This window comes from Sminthopsis crassicaudata, chromosome 2 (assembly GCF_048593235.1).
Source record: "Sminthopsis crassicaudata isolate SCR6 chromosome 2, ASM4859323v1, whole genome shotgun sequence".
NCBI lineage: Eukaryota > Metazoa > Chordata > Mammalia > Dasyuromorphia > Dasyuridae > Sminthopsis > Sminthopsis crassicaudata.
This window is the reverse complement of record NC_133618.1, coordinates 442,145,116-442,158,589: the sequence shown is the minus strand read 5'-3', so window position 1 is coordinate 442,158,589 and position 13,474 is coordinate 442,145,116. Positions and strand designations below refer to the sequence as shown.

Below are 13,474 nucleotides of genomic sequence, written 5' to 3'. Positions count from 1 at the left end.
ATTTCTTTTAGTTTCATATCTTATTTCATAACATGACTAACATGAAAATGTGTTTTCTATGATTGCATATGTATAACCTTCTCAATGATGGAAAAGGAAAAAGGAAGGAAAGAAAGGGAAGAAGGGAGAAAACAGAGATATATATTTTTTAATTTTACATGCAATTAAGAAAAAAATAAAATAGTTCTAAAATAAAAATAATAAATTAAGGCTATACAACATCTGAGATGTTGCAAAAGGATTTATGCACTTCCTGATCTTTAAAATCAGAACTGGACTAGATGGTCTCTAAAGATTTTTCCAGCTCTAAATTTAATGATACTATGAGAAACAAGGTTTGATAAGTCTTTAGAGCCTATGAGACCAACAGTTCCTCTGCTAGCTTCCTCCAAAGTACCACAGCCTGTGCACAATATCATCTCTGACCCACTGGACCCAGAGCTCCCATTTATATCTGAATACCTTTTCAGTATCCATGGAACTTCAACCTCCTGACTTCATCTACCTTTGATATCAGACAATTTCCCCTTCCAAGGGCTGGTCTGATCTGAACTAACTACTTCATCAGCTGTTTGACCTCACTCCTGTCCAATATGTTTTTGTATCTTCTTCACCTCCAGCTTCTGCAAACTGACCTATTGTGCTATTTTCCAGCTTGGTTCCCAATATACATGCCCAATGTTGCATGAACTATGATGAGCAGACAATCACTAATGCATCTTTTTGCACTTAAAGCAGGGAAAAGACTCCAGGTGTTTTCTCATCTGGACAGTTATATTTTGCTGAACTAACATTCTCCAAATAGCTTCGATCAAATCTAGTCCTCTTCCCCCATTTCTCTCAGCCTACCATTCAGAATAATTGCTGGGGATGCAGCAAGTGCTACATTTCACACAAAAGGAGTTTAAAAGAACTTCTGGACTCCTTCCTAATGCCAGGTGTGACATACAGATCTATAAATGTCAAGTCACTACCATTATTCCACCATTAGTTTAGAGCTAACAGAGCAATATTGTACTCAAACTACAGTTCTCAAGGTATAACTAAACCTTTTGTCTCCTCTAGATGTTTAAATATAAGGGATATTCTGCTACACTAAATTCTAAAGTCATGCAACTCTCTTGGTGAAAGTAATTACAGATGGGACCCCCAGTCACAGAACTGACCACTGTACTGACATCTTGAGTGGACACAACACTACAAATATATAAATGTATTCTTATTCCTAGGCATATCTCTGCCTGATAATTAATGATATCTAGGGATCCTTTAACCCACAGGGTCTAACATGTAATCAATATCTTCCATTTGGGAACATTTTCATTTTATACAAAGAAATGGATGAGGCAGTGTGATGTGGCAGAAAAAAATATATATAAAGAATTAGAAGATTTGGATTGAATTCTGACGCTTACTAAGTATGTGATACTGGGCAGGCGACTTCCACTTTCTGGGTCTTGATTTCTTTATTAAATTTCTCATCAAACTTTTCCTATACCTATCCTTTGTACTCCCTTATATTAATATTAATCCTTTAATAATAAAGGATTATTATTAATAATTGTTATGATAAATGTATTATATATTATCTAATGATATATAATTTAATATATATTTATATACACAAATATATTTAATATATTATATAATAATAGATCATTAATAATAAATGATAATAAAATATCCTCAATCTCCCTTATATTAATAATTGGTATACATGCCTCTTTACTTCTACATTTCTGTCTGCTGGACATCTCAGCTTAGATGTTTCATAAATATTTCTAACCTAATTTGTCCAAAATATAACTTGTTGTCTTTCTCTTTAGACCTAAACACCTCCTACGATCCCTATTTATGTTGAAGGTATCACCATTCTTTTAGTTAACAAACATCACCACCTAGACATTGTTCTCAACTTTTCACTCACTCACCTATATCCCATCAGCTGCTCGGTTTTTGTTTGTTTTCACTTCCCCTCTGTCTAAATTACCTGTAGCCCTTCCTCATTTACTTGCATGTTATAGCATCACTTCTGTGATGTCATGATCATTTTCAAGAACAAAGGACAAACAAAAACAATCTGTATCTTCTATGTACAGTAAAATGAAAATAATCCAGGCTCTCAACCCCTTTCTCCTATTTTATACCAAAGCTTCCTAATTGTTCTCTCTGCCTCTAGTCCAAGCAATTCTATTTCACTCTCCACCTGACTACATTAAGACTACTAAAGCACAATGTTGTCACATTGTTTTTAGGATATATCATTTTTTTCTTTGGGGAATTTAAAGCCCTTCATAATCTGGCTCCAGACTATCCATGGTGTTTAGATATTATTCTCCTTCACACACTATGTGCTTCAGCCAAAAAAAAAAAAAAAGTTTATTTCAGGGGAGGGTTCTGAGAAGATGGCAGAATAGGTTAGTAAATTTCAAACTCTCCTGATTTCCCCCACAAATAGAACAAATTTGCTCCTCAGGGCAAACCTAGACTGGGAAAAAAATTTTTGTTTTGTTTCATTTTGTTTTGTATTGCTTTTCTGTTTTTCTTTTCTCTTACTGTGTGTCTTCAAATAAAATATAAAGAAAATAAATAAATAAGGCTTGCAAATACAAAAAAAAACAAAGTTTATTTCCCATCCCTCCATGTCACCCTCCATCCTCTATCTCCCTTCCTTTGTACATATTGTATTCCATGCCATGATTGCCTTTCTTTATGTGTTTTCTACAATACCACACTGCCTCATCCATTTCTTTGTATAAAATAAAAATGCTACCATATGGAGCATACTGATTGGGCTCTCTGAGTTCAAGGACCCCTGGATATCATTAATTATCTGATGGAGGCCTTAGACATTCCTAGGAATAAGAGAGCGTTTGTATATTTGTAAAATTGTGTCCAGTTAAGGTGTCAGAGCAGTGGTATTCAGTTCTATGACCCTGGGACTGCACTTGCAATCCTTTCACCAAGAGAGTTGCATAACTCCTACGAGTTTAGCATAATAGAATATTCTATACTTAAATTAAGTTAGCATAATAGAATATTATTATGTTTAAATTAAATTAAACTAGAATATTCTTCCTTTGACATCCACCTCTTAGAATTTGAAGGCCTAGGTTAAATACTATCTTCTTTCAAGAAGCCTTCCCCATTCTATCAATTTTTAGTTCCCCTTCTATCACTATGCACCTGTTTTCTATGGATCTTGTATTTACTTATGTATAAATATTCCTAGTCCTCCCTATAGAATATAGGCTACTTTAGGGGTAGGGGACTATCCCACTTCTGCATTTGAATCCACAGCACCAGCAAAGTGCCTGGTAAATAAAAAAGCATTTAATAAATGCTTGCTGATTCACTCATAAGCTGCTGAAGGACGGAGTCTATATCTTATAAATTATTGGGCTCTCCCAATACATGCAGCTGCTTAGCAAATAATTATTCACATCTGTTTTAAATCTAGAATATGAAAGTTTCCCTTCTAGATGGAATGTTGTAAAAATTGTCTAATTCAACAAATGACAGGGTTTCAGGGTGGAAAGTATCCTAGATTTTAATCTGAGCACATAGTTTGAAAGCCAGTTTCAGCTTTACTTGCTACCTGGTCTACTTCAGACATATCATTTACTCTTACAACTTCAATTTTAAACTTTTTTGGAAAATGAAAAAGTTGGACAATATCAAAGGTTGTGTTATAGCTCCTTTGACAGTTTGATATAGCCTATGAAAATCCCTACTCTGAATAATGGGTTTATAGGAATAAAATCTTTTTTAGCCATTTCAATTGTGTCTGAATCTTCATGAATTTGGGGTTTTCTTGACCCAGATACAGCAGTGGTTTGCCATTTCCTTCTCCAGTTTATTTTACAGATGAGGAAATTGAGGCAAACAGGGTTAAGTGATTTGCCCAAAGTCACAAAGCTGGTAAGTGTCTGAGGTCAGATTTGAAACCAGATTGATGAGTCTTCCTGATTCCAGACCTTACATTCTATCCACTGTGCTTTCTAGCTGTCCACAAGCAATAAAATACAAAGCATCAAAGTACAAAGAAAACTAATTATATTAGTGTCAAAATATTAGAAAAAAAGCTTCATTGATCCCAGGTAAAGAACACCTGGACTAGATCATCATCACCTTGAAGTTCTAAATCCTATGAACAACAAAGCAAGAACAGCACAAGATAATGGACAGGCTTGGAATCACAAATACCAGAGTTTAAATTTTGCATCTGAAATATATTAGGTATGTGGCAAAAAGAAGTCACTTAATCTCTCAGTGCCCTCAGATAATTCTCTATGACTATAATGTACAGACCAGTTGCCAATTTGCATTGGCTGAGGCAGTTGCCACTTTGGAATTTTTCACTAATGAAATCACTAGTCCAGAACAAAACCAAAAGAAGCAAAGAATAAAACAAGGAATTTTTATAGTTTTTCCTGAGTTAAATTACGAGTTTTCTGAAAGAACACCCAAATGAGAGGTCCAAGAGAGTTCCTATGATTCCACCTTCAATTATTGATGGTATCTATATGAACTGGGATGAGGGAAAGAATATGATTCCAATTTCACTTCTGTGTGAGCTTCCTTTTTTGGCAATTATTACAAGGGACCTATTAAAGATGCCAACTCTCTTTTCAAATGTTTTACTGAGATTCTTTTTTTTTAAATTACTGTCTTTTTCCAATGACTCATCACCATCTGTAGAAATGCAGTAAAGCAAAACAAATCAATATACTAGCCATGTAAGAACATATACACCTCATTCCAAATCTGTAGTTCCCCCTTTCTCAGAGAGAGGCAGGAGGCACATTCACCATCATGATATCAAATGTCCCAGGAAGCACACAGGAGATATGATATTAGAGGTGCACCCAAGGTACACATATAGTAACTGCATAAAAAAGGAAGGGAATAGAATGAGCCAACAGATACAACCACACTCAAAAACTTAAAGATGAGAAGAAGCTGTATGAATGGGAAGTGTCAGTGACAACAGGGACTAAAAAATCCTAAGTCACATCTGTTAGAAAAGGGAAGGATGTCTTACTATTGAATCGAATTTGATTGTGATAGGATCTACATTAGAGCCTTCATTGGAATAGAACCACATTTTGACTTTCTTGCAATTTATAAAGACAAGGATGTATCAAATCTCTCACTGAATCATAACATCATTGATCTTGACCTAGAAGGATATTCAAACACCATTTTTTTTCTTTTTAATCATTTAATTTAATTTTTTTTCTTTTTCCATTGATTTTACAAATGAGAAAGTGAGTTCTGTGGAAGTTGTTACATGCCTAATGTAAGACAAATCATATCTCCTAAGCTAGTTTTTGTTTCACTATGCTATTTTGCATTAAGAGATTTGTGAATTAATGAGATTTATAATCATAATTTTCCTCAGACCTTAGCTAAAATTTTACCTTCTACAGGTCCTTTCTTCCAAATTTATAGTATCTTCCTTCCACCAACAATATCATTGTTCATATATCCATACTATGTATATTTTGCAAACATATACAAACACAACATAATCTTTCTCCTGACTCATCTCACAAAGTACACTTCTCATATACTTATGTGTATTTTATACTGCATTATATGTTTCATATTACATATGAAACACCATTTATTTTACAGAGGAAGGAACTGAGGTCCATGGGATAGAATCCTGATCATACAGGTAGGTTATATCACTGTCAGGTGCTGTTTAGTCATTTCATTCATGTGCAATTTTACATGACCCCATTTGAAGTTTTCTCGGCAGAGATATTGAACTGGCTTGCCATTTCCTTCTCCAGCTTATTTTACAGATAAGAAAACTGAGGCAAACATGGTGAAGTGACTTGTCCAGGGCCACATAGCTAGTGCATGTCTGAGGCTACATTTGCACTTAAGTCCTCCCGAATTCAGGGCTGGTACTCTATCCATTGTGCCATCCATTGTGCTCTGAGTCTTACAGTGGAAAGGAACTTTAAAGATCATCTTCATTTTACAGATGAGGAAGTCCACATTAGTAGAGGTAAAGTGATTTGCTGATGGCTTTACATAGAGCCCAAGGCAAAACGAATTCAAACCTAGGTCTCCTGACTCCAAATCCAGTACTCTTCAGTGGCAGTCTTTAGTCTAGCTTTCAAAATCCTCCACAATCTAGGCCCAATCTTTATCTCAAATTGTTCATGCTCACACATTTTATGTCTCAGCCAAATTAGAATACCAGATATTCCCCCATATTGCTCTGGAACTTAGTCTACCCTAAATTTCCTTATGCCATTTTGTTCCCATATCTACTTTACATCTGTCACATTCTGCTTGGTATCATTTATTTCTGTATGTGTCACATTTCCCCTGTTAGATCACCTCCTTCAAGGCAGGGACTATATCATTTTTAACCCCAGTGCCTAACAAAAGACTTTATCCATAATAGGCATTTAATAAATGTATGTTGACTGAATGTTGATGAATCAGGTGATTGATAGTCATCGTTAATAATGTGTTTCTCATGATATATTTATAAAACCTACATGGAAAATGTAGACACAGAGCAAGTGCTAAGCAGGATTTTAAATCTCTGATCAATTGGTTGGGTATGTGCTACTCTTTATAACACAATCTAAGTTATGTAAATCAAAAGTAGAAGATCAAAAATCTTATAAAGATTATGATGATAAGAACAAAGTTAGCAGAAAGTTTTACTGAATAAGATGACATCCAGTCAATCCTCCTTGAAAATGGATGCTAATATATTGTATTTAACTTATACTTTAGCATATTTAACATGTATTGGTCAACCTGCCATCTGGGGGAGGGGGTCAGGGGAAGGAGGGGGAAAATCGGAACAAAAGGTTTGGCAATTGTCAATGTTGTAAAATTACCCATGCATATCTGATAAATAAAAAGCCATAATAATAAAAAAAGAAAATGGATGCTAAACTCCATTGTCTAGGAGATGGGGGAGGAATGCCTTCTAGATGCCTCCTCTAGAGCATAAAGTATCCCTTTAGTAATCTGTTGGGCCCTTGCTTGCTAGCATGAGTTGGCTGGGTCTCACTGAATTTCTTCATCTTAAATGCTCTTTAAACTGCTTTCAGTTTTTATAAATATACACTTCTAAAATCTGACTACTGTTATCCCAAAACTTCAGGGAATCACAAACATGGGTGTACAAAGACATACACATATACAGAAGAATCACCTGTTCCAAGATGTGAAACAGATGCACTTTTCTACACTCTCAGTAAAACCTACCAAGGTTTCTCCTGACAAATGAAATGTTACTGATGTTTTAAAACTGACAGTCAACAAGCACTGTGAATCTCCCCTGCTCAGAGAGTATAAGACAGGCAGACAAGCATGGGAGCAACATTAAATTATACTTCATTTTGGTTTATTTCTCTGAAAGTGAACAGGAAGGATGAAATAAAACTCTGCTTGCTGTAAACTAACAACATGAAACAGAGCACACGCACACACAAGTGACAAGGCCAGTATTTCAGCACTCCTGACTTAATTACTCCATCTAACCTCCACTTTCTCTATGCACCACTACAAGTTTTACAGAGTAAAATTATAGCTGAGACAGTCCTAGTCTTGTTAAGAAATCTGGATTCTAGTGCTATCTTCATCACTTGTTAGCTAAGGCACCTGCCCCCTTTGAACTTCTGTTTCCTCATTTGAAAAAGAAAAATGAAAATAACAGCTATAATTTATATATTTATATAGGTTCTGGTATTAAATTAGTAATCGGGTAAATTAAACTCATATTAAATTATGGGAAAGGATTTGAAAAATACAAAGCAGCTCAGGCTTTAATTCAAGTCACCTAAATATACAGAACTATTCTGTCCTAACATGTTCCTCTAGGATCATGGCTCATAAACTCTTCTAAGAAAACACACTGTATGTTTACAAGGCATTTCTTTCCAACAGATTTTGTTTCTGGATGGACTTGAGTCATGCTGTGTTCAACAAACATTTGATAAGCACCTTCTATTTGCAGAGCTTTACATCTCCTGTCCTACTGAGGTGCCTGGGGTTCAAAGGAGAAAAAAGTACAGTTCTTATTATGCTCAAGGGAGCCAGTGGAGTGTAGAATAGTGCATCTTACACACCAGTGGAGATAAAGGGTGGGAGATTGGACAAGTACACAAATGTGTATGATAGAAGGTAGACTGGGAGAGTGATAAAGATTCAAGAAAAGTACCTGGAATATTTTCACAAGGGAGAGGTCAAGTGTCAGCTGGGGCCATCACAAGCAATCAGGGAGTAGGTACCACCTGGACTGAGCTTTGAAGGAAGAAAAGGATTTCAACAGGCCAAGACAAGGAAGAAATTTACTCAGAAGATCTCAGGACTTAGAGCTGGAGGAGATCTCAGAGATGATCCTCTTATCTTTCCATGAGGTGAAGTGACTTTCTTAAAGACACCCACAATTCAGAAGAAGCAGAAGGGCCAGGACGTAAACCTAAGAATTCTGAGTCCAAATCAAGTGCTTGCAACCCTCATTGTGTGGCTGAAGTAACCTTGCAAGCCTCCCCTCCAAAACCCTCAAAAATACTGGCCCTCTGGGATTGCAACCCCACTCCTGGATTGCAGACCTGCCATTTACTACTGTAGCCATAGATACCACTGGATCATTCTGGGTTTCAGTTTCTTCATTTGTAGAAATACGCAGTTAGACTGAATGATCTCTGGGGAAATTTTGAAAGAAAAAAAAAAAGGAATGAATTTTGAAAAACTTCTATCCTTTGAAGGAAGGATGGATGGAAGGAAGGAAGGAAGGAGGGGAAGGAGGGGAGGAAATAAAAAAGAAAAGGAGGGAGGGGAAAAGGAAGGGGGAAAAAAAGGAGGGATAGAGGGATATTAGGAGGACTATTTAGCCATCAAGGCCCAATAATTTTAACAACTCAGAAAAATGCACCAAGACACAACATGCAGCTTTAATTCCTTTACACAATATCCTAAAAAGTGTCCTTGCTCTGGAAACAAAGAATCCTTGCCTGACTACTCCTCTCTAACCCATAACTAATCAATCAGAGGGCATTTATTAAGTGCTTATTCATGCAAGGCCTTGTGCTAAGATTCTGTGGATACAAAGTAATCGTTGGCATATTGTTGATAATTATATGTGCTGTTTATATTCCCTAACTCAATCAACTTTAGTGGCTTTCTATTGCCCCAGGATAAAATATAATTTTCTCAATTTAGTTTTCAAAGCCCTGACCTATCTTTTAAGTCCTATTTGACATTATTTCCCTTTCTTAGTTAAAGAGGGCTTCTTTTGGCTCTTAATATATAATATTCCAACTCTGATCTCAGTGCCTTGCATTGGCCACCCCCAGGCCTAGAATGCACTACATCCTCATCTTCTCCTTTTAGCATTCTTCTCTTCCTTAAAGTTCTTGAACCAGCCAACTGTCAAAGTATAACTATTTTGTGATGGAAGGGGAGGGGAAGAGAGGAGAGATAATTTTCTTCTCTATTCATGCTGACAGAATAGAGAGAACTTTGAATATACTTTCAGTAAAGTAAAATATTCCACATTAATCAGGGGATCTAGATTCAGGACCTGGCTCAAAAACTGTTTATATCCTCAACCAAGTAATTTTCCCTCTGGTCTATAAGATGAAGTTTCCTCACCTTGGTTGGTCTAGATGATCCCCCAGGGTTCCTTCCAACTGTTGCTGTCCAGGCTCTTCTAAATGCTAATATTCATCCTCATCTTACTCACCTTTGCACCTTTGTGCAAAAATCATATTTTTCATTCCTCCAACATAGATAATAATGTAGGTTTATTCCTATGAAAGGACCTTAGAATCTCATGAAGAATCGAAAAAATTGTGGACCACAAACCAGGGAATCTGAATTGCCAAATCTCATAAGAGGGACAAGTGACTAAAATGATTTGAACTCAGGTTTTCTGACCCCAAACCTACTGTTCCCTCCCTCTCTGCTCTGCAATCTCACTTTCACTAATAAATTATTACCTCTTAGCCAAAGGGCTCTTAAAGGATATCCTTCTTTCAAAACACATCCATTTTCAACTCTAGTTCAAGGAGACAAAGACTTTATCAGCTAATAACTGAAAGCTCCAGAATTGATTTGCCAGGGGTCTCAGTTTTCTCCTTTGTAGCATGAGGATGTCTCACTAAATAATACTTAAGGAGCCCCTTCCAACCGTGACATTGTATGAATCTGAACAAGAATATGACTTCACTGAACCTTGACTACGACATCCAGCTCCTACCCTGCACCCCTGGGAGACAAAGGATTGCCATCATTTTTTTTTCCTTGCTGAGGCAAGTGGGGTTAAGTGACTTGCCCAGGGTCACACAACCAGGAAGTGTTAAATGTCTGAGACCACATTTGAACTCAGTTCCTCCTGACTTCGGGGCTGGTGCTCTATCCACTGGGCCACCTAGCTGCCCCTCACATCATCATTTTTAAAGGCATAGGGGAACCCTATTTGGATAAGAAGCTAAGTAAATGGAACCAGTCACTTACTTGGAATTCCCTGTTGGCAGGATGTCTGTGCAATTACACCATAGTTTTAGGTGCAATCATACCTTGTACTTTTTACTTTGTCACTTTCTATTAGTAATTTCTCCCACTAGTGCAGAAAGTTAAAACCCTGGTTTTGTTTTCTGTTTTATGGCTGAAAACCTAAGAACACTGAAGCTAAGTGACTTGTCAGAAATCAGGGACAAGCAGGGATTGAAACTCAGCATTTGTAATTTAAAATTTAGGCACTAGACCCTCTTGTCTCTCAACATATGTGGGAAATGAGAAGGCAAAGCCTAGGCAGCATGAAGCAAAACTTTTACTCAGAGCCCAGGGACTGGAGGAGTTTTGCTATTTACTACCTGTGTGGCCTTGAAAAAAGTCATTTCCCTCCCTAGGGTCTTGCTTTCTCATCTGTAAAATGAAGGGTTTGGACTAGATGACCTCTGCAGTCCCTTCCAGATCCTATGATGTTTAGGGACAGTCACACAATAATCAGAAAATACATACATTTCCTTGCAAACTTCATTCTCCAAAACCTATACTGGAGAGGACACGGTGAAAAGCTACGGGCTTGGCCCAAATGCTTGAGCCCTGACTGCCACATACTAGTTCTGTGTCTCTGGGTAAGTCATTTAACCCCAGATTCCTCATCTAAAGAAAGGGTACTGTATTTATAAAATACCTGCTCTCAGTAGACCATAAAGCACCATGAACTGTGAGCTAGCCCACTAATATGAGCTTGATTGTCATCACCTTTCTTTCCTTTCCTTTGTGTCCCTTTCAGAACAGAGAAGTTTGTCAACTCTTTCGTTGGGAGATTTTGACTACTGAATGACATCTGTAAAAAGTCTAATAATCCCAGGAGCAACAGCCTGGATTTTGCACTAGATAACTAAAGAAAAGTCCATCAGAAAATAGCTCATGAGAATAGCCCTAGCACAGCTGTGGCAAGGCAGCTGATCAAGAAAAGCATCTCCAGCAATAATGCACCCCTGGACATTCTATGCACAGAGAAGGCTGCTTCCCTTATAGGTGCCATGAAAATGAGCCAGCCGCCTTCCTTCTCTGCCCTACATCCATAACCTGATCTGTACCACTAAGCTCCATGGCTCTGTATGAATAAATGCAGGCAGCCTGAGCAGCGCCTGCTCTGAATGCCAATGGAGCTATTCCAGATGCAAAGACAAGGACAGACAATTCCCTAAATCATGCGAGGTGCCAATGTTAGAGCTCGGATTGGAAGCCAGTCAAGGGGTGGGAGACTTGCTGACGATCCATCAAGTGCAGGTTAGCCATCTTGTCAGTGCCATTAACAAGGAATAAATGCTCATGCTTACTCAAGCAGGGCTGGCTATAGGGAGCCTGACAGCGTGGGGAGGGGGAGGGGGAGGGGGAGGAATGCTATTAGTTCTCCTTCCAGATGGGATAAATCAGTATCGGTTTTGTTCTCAGCTTTGAACATCCAAACATCCTAAAGTGACTACAAAGGTAGAAGCACAAGAGTGCAACCGAAAGGTTGATTTGGTTGGAAAATATTTTTAAAGCACTTTGTTTAAAGCAACATGTGTTCCCACTAGCATCATGAATGTCATAGCAGGAGGACTACCTTGCCTTTCCCTTTTTGTTACTATGAAGTCATACAAGGCACTCTAGATTGGGAATCAGGAGAACTGTAATGGGGGATCAAGCCTCCCCATCTCAGGCAAGAACACCACCAGTTGCCCAGGGATGTAACCATCAGAACCATCCTCTCCACATAATCCAAAACTCTAACAGTTAAGTTCTAACATTTCTCACCGCCATCATCTTCTGTTGGTTTGCAAAATTCCTATTCCAGTCCTTCATCATCCTGGACAATCACAACTGCCTCTTACTTGGTGTCCCTGCCTCCAGTCTATCCCCTCTCCAGTCGCTTCCAACACAGCATCTTCCACAGGCATGAGCCTGACCATTTCTTCTCCTGCTCAAAAGTCTTCAGTGATTTCCATCACTGCTGGGTAAAATAAAAACTGCCCAGCCCGGTGTTCTTCAAGATCTCTCTCATCTTTTCTCACATGATTCCTCTTCACAACTGGATTCCAGCCAAACTAATAGCTCTTCCCCAAATTTAGCTTCTCCTCCATCTATGCAATAATGCATATCATATCTTGCTCCCACCTTCAAGTCCAACTATTCTCTCCTTTCTTAAATTACCTTATGTTTAATTCTCTAAGAATATATTGCATTACATATACAGAATTAAGTTCCTTCAAGTCATGGACAATCTAGCTGTGTGACCCTGAGTAAGTCACTTGATCCTGTATGCCTCAGTTTCTTCATCTGTAAAATGAGATAGAGAAGAAAACAACAAGCCACTCCAGCATCTCTGACAAGAAAATCCCAAATGGAGTCATAAAAACTGAAAAAAAAGTGACTGAAAAAACTAAGGCTCTGCCATTTATTAAATTTATGATCTTGACCAAGCCATGTCCCCATTTTAGGCTTCCATTAACCATTCTAAAGTTGAAGTGTGAGAATTGGGCAAGAGGATCTCTCAGGTATCATCCAGCTATAATGCCCTATAATTCTAAAAAAGTTGTGATTTAGCCAAATGTGCTCTAGGCAGATCTGGGCCCATGACAACTTTTTTTTAAGAAGATAGGAAAACTATATGATTTATGCAGGAAAAGGAATAATGGACTATTTAGGGAGTTAAAATGTTATTTTTTCAAAATATCATCCCAAATTAATATTATTCATTAATGATTATTGATCATCATTATGTACATAGGATTGGAGATTCAGATCTAAAAGGGACCTTCCATAACATCTAAAAAGATCATTCTTAGAAGTTTTTTGGGTTTTTTTTTTTTTTTGGTCACAAGCTATTTTGGAACTCTGGAGAACCTCTGAATCCCTTGTCAGAATAAAGTTTTTAAATTTATAAAATAGAATAGCAGAAACTAGGCATGGACCCACATTTAACACCACA

At 37.5% G+C, this 13,474-nt stretch overlaps 1 protein-coding gene and 1 long non-coding RNA gene across 10 annotated transcripts in view; both read right to left on the bottom strand.

The window, feature by feature from the left end:
* The window catches only part of LOC141557235 (uncharacterized), a 51,105-nt gene extending 41,064 nt beyond the window's left edge, over nucleotides 1–10,041 (bottom strand). Inside the window, exon 1 of the long non-coding RNA XR_012486745.1 lies at nucleotides 9,987–10,041. This is a non-coding gene — a long non-coding RNA (uncharacterized LOC141557235). The remainder of the gene's footprint in view (nucleotides 1–9,986) is intronic.
* PTPRT (protein tyrosine phosphatase receptor type T) overlaps nucleotides 1–13,474 on the bottom strand; it is a 1,285,960-nt gene that overhangs the window by 1,173,766 nt on the left and 98,720 nt on the right. The window lies entirely within an intron of this gene.